The sequence below is a fragment of the Humulus lupulus genome, chromosome 1 (assembly GCF_963169125.1).
Source record: "Humulus lupulus chromosome 1, drHumLupu1.1, whole genome shotgun sequence".
Classification (NCBI taxonomy): Eukaryota; Viridiplantae; Streptophyta; class Magnoliopsida; order Rosales; family Cannabaceae; genus Humulus; species Humulus lupulus.
The window spans coordinates 278467118-278484192 of record NC_084793.1 but is presented as its reverse complement, the minus strand read 5'-3'; the positions used below and the strand labels follow the sequence as shown (position 1 = coordinate 278484192).

Here is a 17075-nt window from a genome sequence, read left to right as displayed (position 1 = left end):
TATTCCCATTAATGAAGAGGAGTATCTTCCCGAAATATGTGGGAACGAACTCTGAGAACCCTCTATAAATAGATAGATCATGAACACTTAATGGGGAGGGATTTTTGAGATCTTGAGAGAATTTCTGGAGAATTCATCCCTGAAGAATTTCCTAAAATATCCAAAGTCTTAATAAAATTGACTTATGGATTAGGCAGAGTTAACTGCTGAACCACGTAAAATTCTTGTTGTCTTAATAGATCATTCATTTGCTTCATAGCTCTTATTGTTTATCTGCTCTACATTTTAAGTTGACGAAAAATGGCGTCAACAGTTTGGTGCTTTCATTGAGAGCCTTAAGCAATACAATCCCTGATTAGCTATGGCCGCGAATGATCAGAATAATCCTAAAGAAAACTATCCACGGCGCCCTGGGAAGCAGCCGATGAAAAATCTTGAACTTGAAGAGAGAAGTGAGACCTCCGATTCTCAAGGACCTCCAGCACCTCCGGCTCCAAGGGACGATGAGGACATGTACTATAATCCTGAATGGTATGTCCCCATTGTGGAACTTGAAAACCGACAGTTAAGAAAACAGTTGGCTGAAGCCAAGAAGCGGAACGAAGAGTTGGCTAGGTTAGCCACGGATGCGCAGGCGGCTCAGCCTCAACCTCCGCAGGAGAACCAAGACCCACCTTCCTGGGACGTTCATGTTCCTCCCCGCAGGCCCCGTGGGCGACCTCGGAAAAACGCTGCCACAAGAAGAACGGAACAACCTCCACCGCCGGCAAAGCAACCTGCTCCCTCGAGACCCCGAAGGAACACTCAGGCAAAGGCTCCGGCTAACTCAACTGCAGAATTACCAGCAGAAACTGGGAATAACCGAGCCCCTGTAGAGGCTCGGACTCAGATTCCTGGTAACACACAGAATGTTACCGAGTTAGCACGGGCGAACTCGGGACCATCCAGGCTCCGAAATGGTTGGCAGCCACCGTCACCCATATGGTTCCCTCCGTCACCAATAAGATACCCCTCACCACCTCGGGGGAGCATAGAACCAATTCAGGGTGATGAGGCAAGGCAGGCAGGATGGAAACAGGGGAAAAGAGAGGCTACTAGAGAACGAAGAGGTGCCCAGCCTGCGAGAAGCCAAATGTCTCGATCTCGCAATGCAGAGACAAGGCAACATGAAAGAAATCCGTCTCGGAACAATCATGCGACAAGCCTCGCCAGTGACGACTCAAGGGACGCCAGATCAGTTAGCATGTATGATCAAGGATGAAGAAATACTGGAAACCATAGGAACCGCTCCGACCTGCGAGAGCACCTGAATCAGAATCGGGGTAGTGGTAATCCATCAAACCTAGACTTGAGAGATCGCCTAAATGGGTGTAAAGATCCCCTGCGAAGGCGCGAGCCTGGAATTGTGATCAATGATAGCCAATTTCAGGCGAAACCCCCTGCAGACCCGGTTCAAGAAAGAATTGATCAGTTGGAAAGGGAATTTAGGCTCTTGCAGAATGAGCGAGGTTGGAGTCGGGATGAAGATTATGATGAGGAGCTCAAACCATTCGCTCCCCATATCTCCAACACTCCGTTTCCTCAAGGGTTTTAGATTCCTCATGTCCCGCCTTTTGAAGGGAAGTTCGACCCGTACAGTCATCTGAGTACATTTAACACCATAATGAGAGCAAGTAATGTGGGTTACGAGCTCAGATGCATGTTATTTCTAGCATCGCTTACAAGACCAGCAAAAAACTGGTTCGAGAAGTATAAGAGACATTCAATCACTTCTTGGGATCAGCTATCAAAGGATTTCAAGAAGCAGTTTAGAGCCATGATCGGGGTAAGACCCGAAGCGTCGACCCTGACCACGTTCGGCAACAGCCGGGCGAAACGTTGAAGAGCTACCTTACAAGGTTTAATTTGGAGGTTGCCCGAGCTTGGGATGTAGACCACAGCGGTCATCTAATGGTCGTCCAAGCTAGGGTAATGCTGGGAAGTCCCCTCTGGGATGATATGCAGAGAAAGCCCGTGAGGTCCTTAACCGAGTTTAATAGACGAGCTCAGAGGTTTGTCAATGTAGAAGAGGCGAGGTCAACGCTGAACATGTCCTCTCAGCCCATAACTACAACGATAAACGTAAAATCTGCCTCGGCCTCGACAGACCCATCAGCCTCGAAACCCCCTGCAGAAAACCCTTCTAAAAGGAAGAAGAATCAAGGAAGTAACCCCGAGGCGGAAGGGGGAAAGAAGAAGAAAGGGGAAAGGTATTTCTTCGTGTACAAAGTGTACACTGAGCTCAACGAGTCTCGAGAGAATATATACCTGGCTAATGAAAACCAGGTCCTTTTCAGGCGTCCAGACCCCATGAGAAATCAGAAGTCCAAGAGAGACTCCAACAAGTACTGTCGATTTCATAGAGATACTGGGCACACTACTGATGAATGCATGCAGTTGAAGGACGAGATCGAAGGACTGATCTCGAGAGGATACTTCAGACAGTATGTCAGGAACCAGAATAATAATCAGGCTTCTACTAGCCAGAGGGCAGCTGCGTCGCAACCTGCTCAAAACTATAATTCCCGAGCTAGAGAAGAAGATAAGCCCCCTTCGATTGATGGAGAAGATGTGATAACCATCTTGGGCGGGCCTCATCTTGCAGGGACGGGCAAGAATGCCCAAAACCGATACGTGAACGAGCTAAAAACTAGGGACGGGTCCCCCTATGAACCCGAACCTAGAGCTCCAAAGTGCCAAAAGATTGAATCTCAGACGATAACCTTTACTGAGGACGATGCGTCCCATGTTCAGTTTCCCCACAATGACCCACTGGTCATCACTCTCCAGCTTGCGAATAAGAGAGTTCACCGAGTTCTCATTGATAATGGGAGCTCAGTGAACATTCTCTATAAGGCCACCTTAGAAAAGATGGGACTCGCGCTTCGAGACCTAAAAGCTTGTGCAACGACATTGTACGATTTTTTAGGAGAGGGGATTGCCTGTATGGGGTCCATTGAACTCCCTATAACCTTAGGATACTATCCAGTCTCAACAACCAAGATGATGGAGTTTGTAGTAGTGGACCTGCCATCGGCCTACAACGTGCTGCTCGGGAGACCCGCCCTAGTAGGGCTGGGGGCAGTCTCGTCTGTAAGGCATTTGGCCATCAAGTTCCTGACTTCTAGTGGCATCGGGACCTTGAAGGGAGACCAATTAGCCGAGAGGGAATGCTATAGCATTTCAATAAGGGGAAAGAAGCAGGCGAGCGCACAAGAGCTCGTCATTATTCAGACTAAGGACGGGACAATCTTGGAGATAGATGAAGAAATCGACCCAAGAGTAGAGGAAAGAGCTGATCTCGAACCATTGGAAGAGCTCAAAGAAATCAGGCTCGAAGAATCGGACCCCATGAAAACGGTAAAGGTCGAGAAAAACCTCCACGAAGAAACTAAATAACAATTAATTTGCTTTTTGAAGAAGAACCAGGATGTCTTCGCGTGGTCACATTCGGACATGGTCAGAATAAATCCAAATATAGTGAGCCATGCGCTAAATATCTATAAAATCTTCCCGCCGAAGCAACAAAAGCGAAGACAACTGGATGACGATAGGAAAAAGGCCTTAAAAGAGGAAGTCGACAGGTTAAAAGCAAACTGATTCATTAGGGATGCTTTTTACCCCAATTGGGTAGCCAATCCGGTACTGGTCCCGAAGCCTAATGGAACATGGCGAACCTGCATTGACTACTCGGACCTCAACAAGGCTTGTCCTAAGGATTGCTTTCCTTTACCACAGATTGACCAGCTCGTGGATGCCACGGCAGGGCATGGACTAATGTCATTCATGGATGCCTATTCTGGATATAACCAGATTGCCATGCATTCCCCTGACCAGGAACATATGAGCTTCATAACAGATAAAGGGTTATATTGTTATAACGTTATGCCAAACAAGCTAAAAAATGCTGGAGCCACTTACCAGCGGCTTGTGAACATGATGTTCTCCGAGCAAATAAGGAACAACATGGAAGTTTATGTTGACGATATGTTAGTCAAATCTCAACTTAACAATAACCATGTTGATGACCTCAAAGAATGCTTTGCCGTACTCCGGAAATATAACATGAAGCTTAACCCTCAGAAGTGCTCTTTCGGAGTATCTTTAGGAAAATTCCTGGGTTTCATTGTAAATGCTCGAGGAATAGAAGCTAATCCAGACAAGATCCAGGCCCTGGTTGATATGCCTTCACCTCGAAAACACAAAGATGTCCAGAGTTTGACGGGCAGGATGGCAGCACTAAGTAGGTTTATATCAAAATCTACAGACCGTTGTCTTCCATTTTTCAACTTGTTGAGGGGAGGCAAGAAATTTGAATGGACAGAGGAATGCGAGCTGGCTTTTCAGGAACTCAAGAAACACCTCGCAGAACCCCCTATCTTGTCAAAACCTATTACGGGAGAAGTTCTGTACTTGTATCTTGCTACGACCGAGCACGCCATAAGTGCAGTACTCATACGAGAGGAAGAAAAAGTGCAAAGGCTCGTGTATTACGTCAGTAAAAGGTTGCTGGGGGCAAAATCAAGATATCCCTTGATGGAGAAGCTAGCTCTCAGCCTAATTCACTCATCTCGAAAACTTCGACCCTATTTTCAAGCGCACCCCATCCATGTACTAACTGATCAACCACTAAGACAAGTCTTGTCCAAGCCAGAAGCTTGAGGTCGACTGCTTAAATGGGTCATTGAACTCGAGCAATTCGAGATCACTTATCACCCAAGGACGACAATAAGGGGACAAGCCTTGGTAGACTTCATAGTGGAGTGTATTGGCATGACCAACGATGAAGTTATAAGCCCGACCCACGAGTTGTGGAAACTTTACATTGATGGGTCATCTAATGAAAACAGATCGGGGGCAGGAGTAATTTTGATCACTCCTGCAGGAAGCAGATTTCACTCTGCCTTGAGATTTGACTTCAGCGCGTAAAATAACGAGGTCGAGTACGAGGCTTTATTGGCGGGACTTCGTATAGCCAAGGAGCTCAAAGCTAAAGCAATACATTGCTACAGTGACTCCCAGCTAGTGGTTAACCAAATTTTGGGAGAGTACCAGGCTCGTGGTACGAGAATGGCAGCATGCTTAGAAAAGGCAAAATCAACATTAGAACATTTCGAGTTCTATGCGATAGAACAGGTCCCCCGAGAACAGAACTCGAATGCGGACGCCTTAGCCAGACTCGCTACCTCTACCGAGAATGACGAACTGAATGTCGTGCCAATTGAACATCTCTCGGCACCTAGTATTGATGAGCCAGAGCAGGAGGATGTGTGTATGATCAATTCTGAGCCTACTTGGATGACTCCGATAGTTGAATATCTCGAGACCGGCATCCTTCCGGAAGAATGGACCAAGGCTCAAAAGTTGATGTATCAAATCCCTCGTTATACCATTATAGATGGAAGGCTGTATAGAAGAGGATATTCCATGCCACTACTCCAATGTGTGACTCCTCCTGAAGTTAAAAAAATCTTAGAAGAAATTCTCGAAGGGTTCTGTGGAGACCATACTGGGGGGCATAGCTTGTCCAAGAAAATCATACGCCAATGATACTTCTGGTCTACCATTAAATCAGACTCATTTGACTACGTAAAAAGGTGTGATAAGTGCCAACAATTCGCCACAATTCCTCGAGCTCCACCATCCGAGCTCCTCCCCATGGCCATTTGCGGTATGGGGAATCGACCTCATAGGCTCCCTTCCGACTGGCAAGGGCGGAGTAAAGTATGCGGTAGTCACCATAGATTACTTCACAAAGTGGACAGAAGCTGAACCTTTGGCGACAATAACCTCCAAAAAAGTCCTTGACTTTGTGGTGAAAAACATCATATGTCGATATGGGATGTCGAGGAAGATTGGGTCCGATAACGGAACCTAGTTCGACAATGATCTGTTTACCAACTTTTGCGAAAAAAATGGGATAATAAAGAGCTTCTCGTCAGTGGCCCATCCCCAGGCGAATGGCCAGGTCGAAGCTGTAAACAAGACTCTAAAAAGTTCGCTGAAGAAAAAGTTGGAAGAAGCTAAAGGAAGATGGCCCAAAGAATTGCCCCAAGTCCTATGGGGATATAGGACCACGGCCCGTACATCGACAGGACATACCCCGTTCTCTCTGGCGTACGGTTGCGAGGCTATGTTGCCAATCGAGGTCGAAATTCCCACAATTCGAGCCCTCGCTTAAGATCAAGCCTCGAACCACTCTCAGCTCAAAGAAACTCTTGACCTGATCGAAGAAAGAAGGAACGAAGCTCAATTAAAAAATGTTGCATACCAACAGTGAGCTACCCGGTACTTCAATAAAAGAGTTCGGGATCAAAAATTCGGCATGGGAGATTTGGTGCTAAGGCGTGTATTCTTGGCAACACGTGATCTAGCAGCTGGCATGCTCGGGCCAAATTGGGAAGGACCCTACCAGATAGAGTCAGTCATCCGATCTGGCGTTTACAAGTTGGCGAGATTGGATGGAAATCTAGTACCACAAGCATGGAATGGCGAACACCTACGACTTTACTATCAATAGTATAGGAAGGATGCTGCCTATAACCATGCTTGTTTATCTGTACTGTTTTTCTATTTTTGGTTTTTTCAAATAAAGTTTGATTTCGTTTAATATGCTGTATTTTATTTTTTGTTGTTGCAATCTCTCTTTATTTAATAACCTATAGTCTCACTCATAGGATATTAAGGGGGCATCAGTGGCTCATATACCACCATCTTGAAAAAATAAAATAGCATATACGAAACGCATATAACTGTTTGGATATAACCAAACTGTCAAAAGTACACAAGTATTTGGAAATGACCAAATGTGCGAAATGGGATAAGTTTGGATATAACCAAACTGGAAAAAAGATAAAAATGTTTGGATGTAACCAAATATGCAAACTAGATTAAAATATAAGTGTATGGATTACAAACCTAACACGACCTTAATAGGTTTGGAACAAACCAGCTAAAACTAATCGGCAGTAAGTTGGAGCATAACCCACTTCATGTTAAGCCGAGATCGAGGTTGGAGTATCTTGTAAAACAATAGTTTCGACCTCATAACCTTGGAGAGCTAACCGAGGACGAGAAAAAGTAACTAAAAAGTAAGATATAACTAAACCATTTGCATTACACACCATACAAGTACTTTCGGGTGCATGGTAAAAGTAATATCCGACCTTGCAAATAACGAGATCGAAAGCGGATAATTCGAGCAAACTGTGCATGAATGCATTGAACCTCGAGTTTAAATCCAAACTATGTTTGTGTGATTAAACAGGCATATATGACAATTTAATATAAAATGTGCATAATATTTCAACCCGAGAAATGTAAAGCATATATATTAAAATGAAGTCAAAAAAATTGTATCAGCCCCATGGGCATAAATTAAAAGAAAACAATTACAAAAAATAGAGGGACGCAGCCCCGAGGTATCATTTAAAGAGAAGGAGAAATCTCCTTGGCCTTCTCAGCATCCTCCTTGGCCTTCACAGCATCAGCATCCTCCCCGGCTGCCTCTGCGTCAACTCGAGCAGCCTCCTCCTTTTTAAGTCGAGCCTGCCATTTGGCCACGAGCTTCGCTTCAAGATGGCCTAAGAAGCTGGTATCGAGGTTGACATTGTTGGGCTAGATTCTGTACATGGCCAGGTCGACCGCCTGATCCTTTTTCTCCTTAAACTCTTCAAGAAGACGAGCCTTTTAACTCTCAATGATCTCAAAAGTGAGGACCTTCTTTTCTTCAAGCTTGGCATTGACCTCCTTGACCCAAGCATTCTCCTTCTCAAGCTCTACGAGCCTGGCATTTTGCTTTTCAAGCTCGGATATCTTGACCTTCAGCTCCTCGGCTCCTGCCTCTATCTTTGCTTTTGTGGACTTAAGCTCATCACTCAATTTAAGCTGAAGGTCCTTTGCCTCCTGAGCAAGAGTCATGCTTGACTGGACTTCGTTGTTCAGCCTATAATTAAGTTGAGCATTGACAGCAAGAGCCTGACATACAAAAAAAAAAGCACAAGATTAGTATATGGACTAAGTGTAAATGCAACTAACTAGAGGGAGAAGAAAGATTACCGCAGCGTGGAGCTCAACACTCTTCTCGTAAAGAGTGTTGCAGTCTTTGGCATTGTTCAGAAACTGTCAGTGAGGAGGGTCAAAGCTCCCAAAGCTTTGGCCCACCCGAGACAGGATGTCCGAGCCTAGTGTTGTCCAGTGGGATCTAGCAGCATTGTCGATCACATACTCATCAACATGAGTAGAGATCGAGAGCAGTGGTGTCTTCGAGGACGAGGGTTTCTTCGGAGGCGGGCCAACTGGGGGATTGACTTGGGTTGCAGGAGGAGCAGGAGGTAGGATCGACGAGGAAGTCTCGACCTGGGCAGGTGGACTTAGGGCCGAGCTCGGAGCAACCGGAGCCGGGGGAGGTGGTGTTTTTTCGGTCCTCTTAAGAACCTTCGTGGGCCGGTCGGTTTTTCACAACCCCCTAGGACGCTTACTCCTTTTGGCTCCGCCACTGATCAGGATGTTGTCAAGGTCGGAGTCCAACTCGCCTGCACCGTTACACCACATTATGAGTTGTCGTGAAATAAAATAATTCAACATAGTGCAGACATTCAAAGGATAAAAATACAAGAGGAGAAAAACCTAATTGGAACTCTTCCCCGAGCTTGTGCTCGGCGACCACGAAATTCCCCCATCTTCAGAAAAGGTGGGGGGAGTACCTTCCCTATAGGTGGACGTCAACCTCGAAAGGTCCCTATAGTCATTGGTCCCATATTGGACGGCTATTCCGTTCCATACCTCGTTCAGGCTATACATGGTGTCATATTTCCCGAGCCAGCTATCGAACCTATGAACCCGTTCATCTACCCAAGACCAGACATAAAAATGGTTCCTATCGTCCTCACACAATATTAACCTATTGGGTTTATGCTTTAATAGGGAGGGGGGACACATATTCAAGCTAGGGATGACTGTACCTTGATCATCCGAGCCCGAGCTTGAGGCCTCGTCATTGGCCTCATTCCCCGATTGCGGACTCTTACGACGAACTGGAGGTGGAGGCCTCGCATCTCTCCTCGGAGGAAGGTTGCCGGTTGGTAGAGGCATGAGCTCCCACCAGTCGTATTTTTTATTGGACGAGTCTGATGTAGACTGATCCTCCCCTAAGAGCCCACACGCTCGAAGCTTGTCTTCATGCAAGAGATATGAAAGGGATCTCCTGCCATAAGGAAGTTGGAGCAGAGTCTCTCTGTGCTCCCTCTTCTCCTTGGTAGGGGTCGGGCGATGATAGTTAGCTGGAAAATCAAATGTATTTCAACTAAGTACGGGCCTAAAAACAAAGTTTGAGCATAGAAAAGAAGGAGGTTGAGATACTTACGAATCCGTCTGAACGAGTAGAATCGAGATGGGGCTAGGCCATCTGTCCAAAAGAAGGCCTTCTTGAAGTCAGGAGGATGATTGGGAAGATCCTCGAATACCTTCTTCTCCTTCGGATATCTCGAGAGATAGTAGAAGCCGTCTCCTCCCCGAGCTCGGGAGGGATTGCTTTTCAAACATAAGAGATATAGAATTTCTCCTGGTGAAGGTCCTGCCCACTTCAACTTATGATATAGTGACCTCAGGGCAGACAGTACCCTGTAAGAATTGGTGTTGAGCTGGAAAGGGGCGAGCCCAACAAAATATGTGAAGTCCTTGAAAAAAGACTTCAAGGGCAGTACCGCCCCTGCCTTCATGTGGTCCTGGCTCCAAGCAGCGTATCTCAGCTTACTGTCAGGATTTCCATCTCCTAGGGTGCGGCAGCTTCGCTCGTGGGAGGTCGGGGCTCGACACCTTAGCGAGCCTGATAGTCCTATACCGTGAAAGGCCAGGATATCAGTTATCTGGCCTAGTGATGTAATCGAGCTCCAATAATGCTCAGCCTTGAAAAATTCTCTCCTCGGCTGCGAGGTAGGGGGTTCCCTCATCAATGAAAACTGAAGATCACCTGGCTTAAAGGCGATTGTCACTTTAAGCGAAGGGTCGAGTGGAATTGATCTAGGCTCGGTATCCGGATCTGGATGTAGGGCGACCTTTATTCTTTTCCTTTTCCCTTCTTCGACCTCGTTTATCTGACGCCGGAAGTGATCTTGAGTGTCCTCTTGCTCACGCCTCAGTTCATGCTCCCGAATTAAACGTTGATTCCGGGTGAAAGGAGATTCCAGGCTCGGAGTTACTGGTGAGTAGGGAATTGCGAGCTTTGACCCCCACCACTTTCCCGAATTCTGTGGCATCTAACAAGAAATTAAAAGGGTGAAGGCCAAGCGAACAAGAAGTATAGAGATAAATAGTACCTAAGCTCAAATGATCGAGGCTACAAGGCAAGCTCGATCCAAAGAACGAGACCAGTCCCAGAGCGTGTGTTCCACCGAAGGGAAGGAGGGTGGATATGTCATGGGAAATCTTGAAATATTAGGGAAGAAAGGTGGCGGTTATTAAAAAGGTGATACTTTTGGGAATCATGCATTCCTTAAAGACAAACCCTAATTTTGTACCCGATATCTTGGTGTGCAAGATACGGTTTCTAAAATTTGAAAACCCAAAAAAGGAACCATTTTTGGCCCCTTTTTCGCAGAAACTGGGTTTGAACCTAATGTCCATCAGTCGAAGCACCCTGATCCTAGTGCGTTAAACTAGTGAATGGATAAATGGGACGAGACACTACAAGAAAAAACAGTATTCATAACACTTAAAAACTGCTAACCGGGAGTATTGATAACGCTTCTGAAAACGCTAACATAGCCCCTGTTATTAAAGTCCTGTCTTTTCTATAACAGTATTCAGATGTTAAGTTCGATGTTATCTTAAACTATTCAATAACACATTTTTAGTTGCTATAATATTCAAGTAATAACATTTAGTTAGAGTATTTGGTTATAAATTTGACGTTTAATCTTATATTTTTTGCATAACACTTTTCCAATGTTACATTTGATTATTTTGATAGCATTTTTAGTTTGTTATCTTATATAAATCATAACGATTTGTTATGCTTATAATATGTTTCTAAATCATAACATATTAAATGTCTAGTAATAAAATTTTGTTACTTTAGTGTGGATAATATATTTTAAATTTTATTTTGATAAGTATACTTATATGGTTTTTTTTAATTAAAAGATTTTCATTATTGTATTTTGATAAAAAAAATCAAAATTAATCATAAAATATAATTCTCAATAGATTGATAAACCATAAGTATTACATTAAACAATAACTAATTCAAACCATGAATGTGTCTACTTCATGAGATCTTAGTTCTAACTTAAGTTTGAAAGCATAACATAATAAAGTTTTATAATCTTGAACATTTTTTACTTCAAAAATGAAAAACAAAAACATTACAAGATACACAAAAGTAAATCATGCATGAAACTTGCTCCATCCTTCAATTCATCATCCTTTGTGCACTTGTCTTTGTTGTGAGTCCATATGCTTAGCTACAACAAAATTTAAATAATGAATGCTTCAACTTAAAGTTAATAGTAAACTAAAAGAGTACATAAAAAAAGTTGATTCATTATGCTCTTGTTTCCATTGTGACATCAACTTGCTCAACTACATAAGAAATTAAATGATTAATACTCAAACTCATACCTTATAGTGAACTGTAAAATAGAACAAATAGAACTACTAAAAAAATGAATCAACAATTGTCATGGATGGTTTCCCTTGATTGCATGATAATTATCATGAGTGCCTAATTTCATAGAGAATATGAAAAGATTCCAAGACTTCAAGTTGCCAATATGTAGTGGTTTGGAAATCATTGGAATTTCAATAGAGATGTCTACTTGATAAAAATGATAGAATGATTACAAATTATGAGCTTTGATACCAAAGTAGAAATATCTATTTCCAATAAGATACTAGTGATGAAAACCTATATTTCTCGATAGTAGTGCTTTGGCAAAATATCATAAGATAAAATTGATAAAAAAAATAGAACATCACAGGCCAGCTTACCTTTGAGGCGGGAGGCAACACTGCTGTTTGACATATAGAGGTAAACTAAGAGCCTCTCACAGGCCGTCATACAAAACCCTTAAAGCTGAAGAAGGTTCATGTGAACTGCCAGGCTGATCATCTCAACTTCAGTTTGGAATTGAATCTCACCACCAATGGCATTACCATCTTTAAGCCTTTTAACTGGTACTACTGTACCATCTCTGAGACAGCATCTCTAAGACAGCCTTTGTAGACATTTCCAAAACCACCTTTTCCAACCAAGTACTTGCTGCTGAAGTTGTTTGTTGCCATCTGAAGCTCTCTAAATTGAAATCTCCTCAGGTTTCCAAGGCAAACCTCCTCATGATGTTGCTCTGAAATTTTTTAAAGCCTACAACTATTAATCTCTTCTTCTTCTGTTTCTTTTTTAATGATATTGCTTAAAAAATGAGTTAGGTTTACTGACCGTTGACATCAAAGAAAATTTGTTGGTTGTGTCTGTACCTCCACCAAAGAAGGAAACCAAACCCAAGAATTAGTAGACAATTGCAGCCCAGGCTTGAAGCAAAGGCTAAAGCAATTTTATGGTTTTTGGGTCTCCTAGCAGTTTGAGCATCTTCAAAAGTGGCATAAAGAAGCAAATTAGAGCAGTTGTAACATGTTATTTAATAATCTCTCAAATAATCTATCTTAATAACAACAACAACAAAAACAATTACAATATAGAAAATGACTTACTTGAAGGTCTTGGCAGGAAACCTTGGTACTGGACCACTTAGATTGTTGTATGACAGGTCCCTAGACCATTAAAAAAAAAAATCCCATAAAACCTTTTTATAAACTATTAAACTTGTGATGGAGCCTTGATAACAAGTAGTATTATAATGCTAAAAGTTGAAAAGAATTACAGGAAGGCAAGCTGTGTCATGTTAGCCAAAGATGCAGGAATTGCTCCACTCAAAGTGTTATTGTCCAGTCACCTGATCCAGTTCCAAATCATGTAATTACCATCAAGCTTAACATGAAAATATTTAACTCAAAATTAATCAACAGAGTTTGTGTGCCCGAGTATTTAACTAAAAATATTGCTCTGTTATATTATTTAATTTTTCTCAAATTAAGAAACTGATCTCACTCAATCCCCGAGTAGCTCCAGAACGCTCAACATTACTATTTTCATATTTATGATACCTAAAGAACTTTATCAATACATACAGATTAATGAAAATGAAAAAAAGATTCAGCAGCATAATTCTAAAGAACAACACAAGACTTTCTTCTTTATACCTTGACAAAGGCTGATGAAAGTCGTCTTTTTGTTGGAGGTTCATCTTCTAGCTCGGTATTATGAGCCTATTAAAAAAGAAAAGGCCAAGAAGTAGTAATATTTCCACAAACAAACAGATAAATTCAAAGGTGAAAGGGAGAAAATTAGAGAGAAAAAACACTGGGTTACAACATACAATATACAATGAGTTTTCAGCATCATTCTCCAAACTTTTAGAACCCCAAGTTTACAAGTTTTTAATTCAAAATCACACAAAATTGTGGCTATATTCTGAATATGTGTCATATTATACCAAAGTATAACTAAAATTTTAATCTATTCCACAATACAAAATCACAATCATTAGCAGTGAAAATAAATTCAGGGGTGAAAGGGAAAAAATTAGAGAGAAAAAACAATGGGTTACAACATACAATATACATGAGTTTTCACCATCATTCTCCAAACTTTTAGAAACCCAAGTTTACATGTTTTTATTAAAAATCACACAAAATTGTGGCTATATTCTGAATATGTGTCATATTATACCAAAGTAGAACTAAAATTTTAATCTATTCCACAATATAAAATCACAATCATTAGCAGTGAAAATAAAACTAAGCAACTTCTATTAAGGAAACATGGGTATTGGATTATAAACTATTCTATTGTTACAAAAAAAAAATTCATTAACATCATGTAAATAAACACAATATAATGGAAATTGTGGATCTAGCTAGTCCTCCACAAAATAGCTGCAGTAATGGAAATTAATCTCTGATATCAATATTTATTAAAGAAGAAAAAAACAGCAAGGGGTCTATAAAAAATAAAGAAAAAAACACAAAAAGTGGCATACCTAAACAAGAATAGCATGCCAAGCTTGCAAGTGGCATACCTATTGGTGCACCCAAAGAAATGGCTACAAAAGCATTCACCACTTCTCAAAAAGAAAAATGCGGGTTGGGAAAATCCATAGAAAAAAACATCAGATTTTAGAAATGTTGAGAATGTCACTTCTCTCCTCTTTTTCAACATTCACCTTAAAACTATAATGCAAGACAAAATATCAATATTATAAGACAATTGAGATACCTAAATCTAATTGAGCTTGAGCCTTAACAATCTGAAATATCAACAAAGCGTACAAAGAAATTGAGATAATTCAAGATGGCAGAAGATATACAGAATAGTGTCATTGCTAAATATATTCAAGCTTAAGCCATTCTAAACAGATCCATAAAAAAAAAAGATCATTGACACAATTTTTTCTCAAACTGAGATGTTTCAAAATAAAAAAGAAAAGGAGAAAGAGAGAGAACATAAATTCAAAACAAATAAAGAAATTAAAACTAACTCATGTTAGGTAGCTCAGGTCATGCAAGTGCTGCTACTAAAGTAAATAAACAAGAATAATCTCCTTTCTTACTTCCAAAAATCAAATGGCCAGTTTTAAGAATTGAATAACATGTTATTATTAATATATGATTCAATACAAGGAAAAATAAGCCATAATAATACCATGAATTATATCTACGTAACTAGACCCATCTTCCCACACAAACCAACAAAAAAAAAAAAAAACAGGAGAAAGGTCAACATGGCAAGTAACAAAACGTACCTCTCTGATTGGAGTATCAAGAACTCTGTCAGGGCCATACTTGTCCAAAAGATCTTTGAATATCTATGCAAAAGCATAGGGGAAATGGGCAGTATTAGACAAGAGTTTGTAAAGAAGATTACATAAGAAAAAAAATTCATCTTTTCAATAAATAAGAAAATCCAACCTTGTATGCTTCTTGGTATTCCCCAACCTGGAATGAAAAACAATTTGAAGAAAAATGAAGAACAAAAAGAATGAAAGAGCACTAAGAAAAAATAAATACAAATTTCCCACCTCTTCTCCAATCAAGAGGACCTTAAGATCAACAACATTTCCTCATCAAGTACACTATCGTCTCTCACTGTCAGCTGCTCATATTATTATTTTTAAGAAAAATTAAGTGTTAGCTTTCCTTGAAATGCAGAGTATATCATTTAGTAGAATGATGAATAATAAAATAACATACAATTTTCTAATGTTAGAAAACAGCACCTACTAGAAAGAAGAGTACTGCAAACTCTCAAAATATAATTATATTAGCATATTAATATCAATCACTTGAAACTTTAAACAATGACCCAGTAGCCTTGCCCAAAGACACGTTTCCTTTTCCATTAGTTCTATATTTCTTTTATTGTATTTGGAAGACCGGGGATGGTATTACCTCCCCATAACTCAGGCTCTGGCTTACTGAAGAAGCAGTGTCCATAACATCCTGAAAATGCAACCCAGATCACAAGTAACTATTATTATAAAAAGAAGAAAAAGGTACAAGTGACCAACAATGAAAATGCATGTGTATCAACAAATCACAACGGCATTAACAATAGACTAAATTTGAGAGTCCTTTTCTAGCATACAGGTTAGTTGACTATTCTTTATTCAATCATTTTTTTAACTAGTCTCACTAAACCTACAATATTCAAACCTCAGCCATTATGGGAGAACAATATGCTACTAATAAAGCTACGCCTCTTGGGTCTTCATTCAGTCATTATGAGAATCACTTTAATATTTATAGCAAAATGCAAACTATTATTAGTAAAGCATGTATCTTTACCTTTGAACATTGGTGCTGAGCCTGTTCTGTATCCAAGCTAAGCTACAAACGTTCAAACTTAGCTGCAAGTTCTGCATCAAGTTCATCCATTTCTCCTAAACGTTGTTTGTGCATAATATGTTCAGTGGAATCATCACATTTCAAGATGGTTTCTGACTCTGGTACCACATATGACGTTGTCCCAGTAAAATTCGCATGAGGTGAAAGCTGGGTGTTGGAGTTGGAACTCTCTATGAAATTGTTGGCAGAATAAGCAAAATTATCAATTAGCTTACCGTTTGAATTATTCTTTTGCAATTCATCTATGAAATTGTTGGCAGAAAATGATTATTATATCGTAGATATAATGATATTAAATAGGATACGATCATAAGATACATTTGCATAAAGAATGCGAGATCTAAAAGTGCCCAAATCAGATCTGCAAAATAGACCAGGTCAAGCATACTACCTCACAGAGATATTCTTGCCAAGGTTCTTGCTTCCAGCAGGGAAGACACCACCGTGACTCGCGTGAGGGGGACAGAGCACCGTGACTCGGACCTGCGTGCTCCAGCAACTCAATGAAATGGAAAGAGTGCTCCAGCAACTCGCGTGATGGATGGAGAGAGAGAGAGAGAGAGAGGGAAAGATCGATGGAGAGGCAACTGAGAAACTGGGTGTGAGAGAAAGAAGCAGAGGCGGATTTGGATTGAGAGATTAGGGCTAGGTAGAAACTGAGTATGATTTTTTCATTTGACTTTCTCTAATTTCTTTTTCATTTGGCGCCTAATATAATTGAGATTTTATTTGCCACCTCTTTGTGTTATTTCTTTATTAGGATTTATTAATAACACTTCTTAAAATCCATTATATTTTAATGTAATATTTAAGCAAAATTGTTGTAGTGAGAGTAAATCCTAATGCCTACGATGTAACAGAAGCATAAGCATGCATAAAAAAAATGTATATATATATAACGCAAAGAAACCATAAACCGAAAACTTACACAATGTAATCGGTGGAAACAGAGAAATGGATGATTGAACGAGCGGTTGCAAGTACGATCTCACTGATTCAAAAAGTCCAACCGTGTTTTGTCTTCTCGGCTTGGAGAACATGCAAGAATCAGACAAGAATGATTCTGGTTTTTTCTC

General features: G+C 40.9%; 1 long non-coding RNA gene across 1 annotated transcript; it reads right to left on the bottom strand.

Moving 5' to 3' along the window:
• Positions 1–12744: 12744 nt before the first annotated feature.
• LOC133834565 (uncharacterized) lies at positions 12745–16269 on the bottom strand. The gene is made up of 6 exons (XR_009893373.1): positions 15940–16269; positions 15372–15594; positions 14136–15247; positions 13297–13362; positions 12918–12989; positions 12745–12807 (listed from the first exon to the last, which is right to left on the bottom strand). It is a non-coding gene; the product is annotated as an uncharacterized LOC133834565 (long non-coding RNA).
• Between the last annotated feature and the right edge of the window lie 806 nt (positions 16270–17075).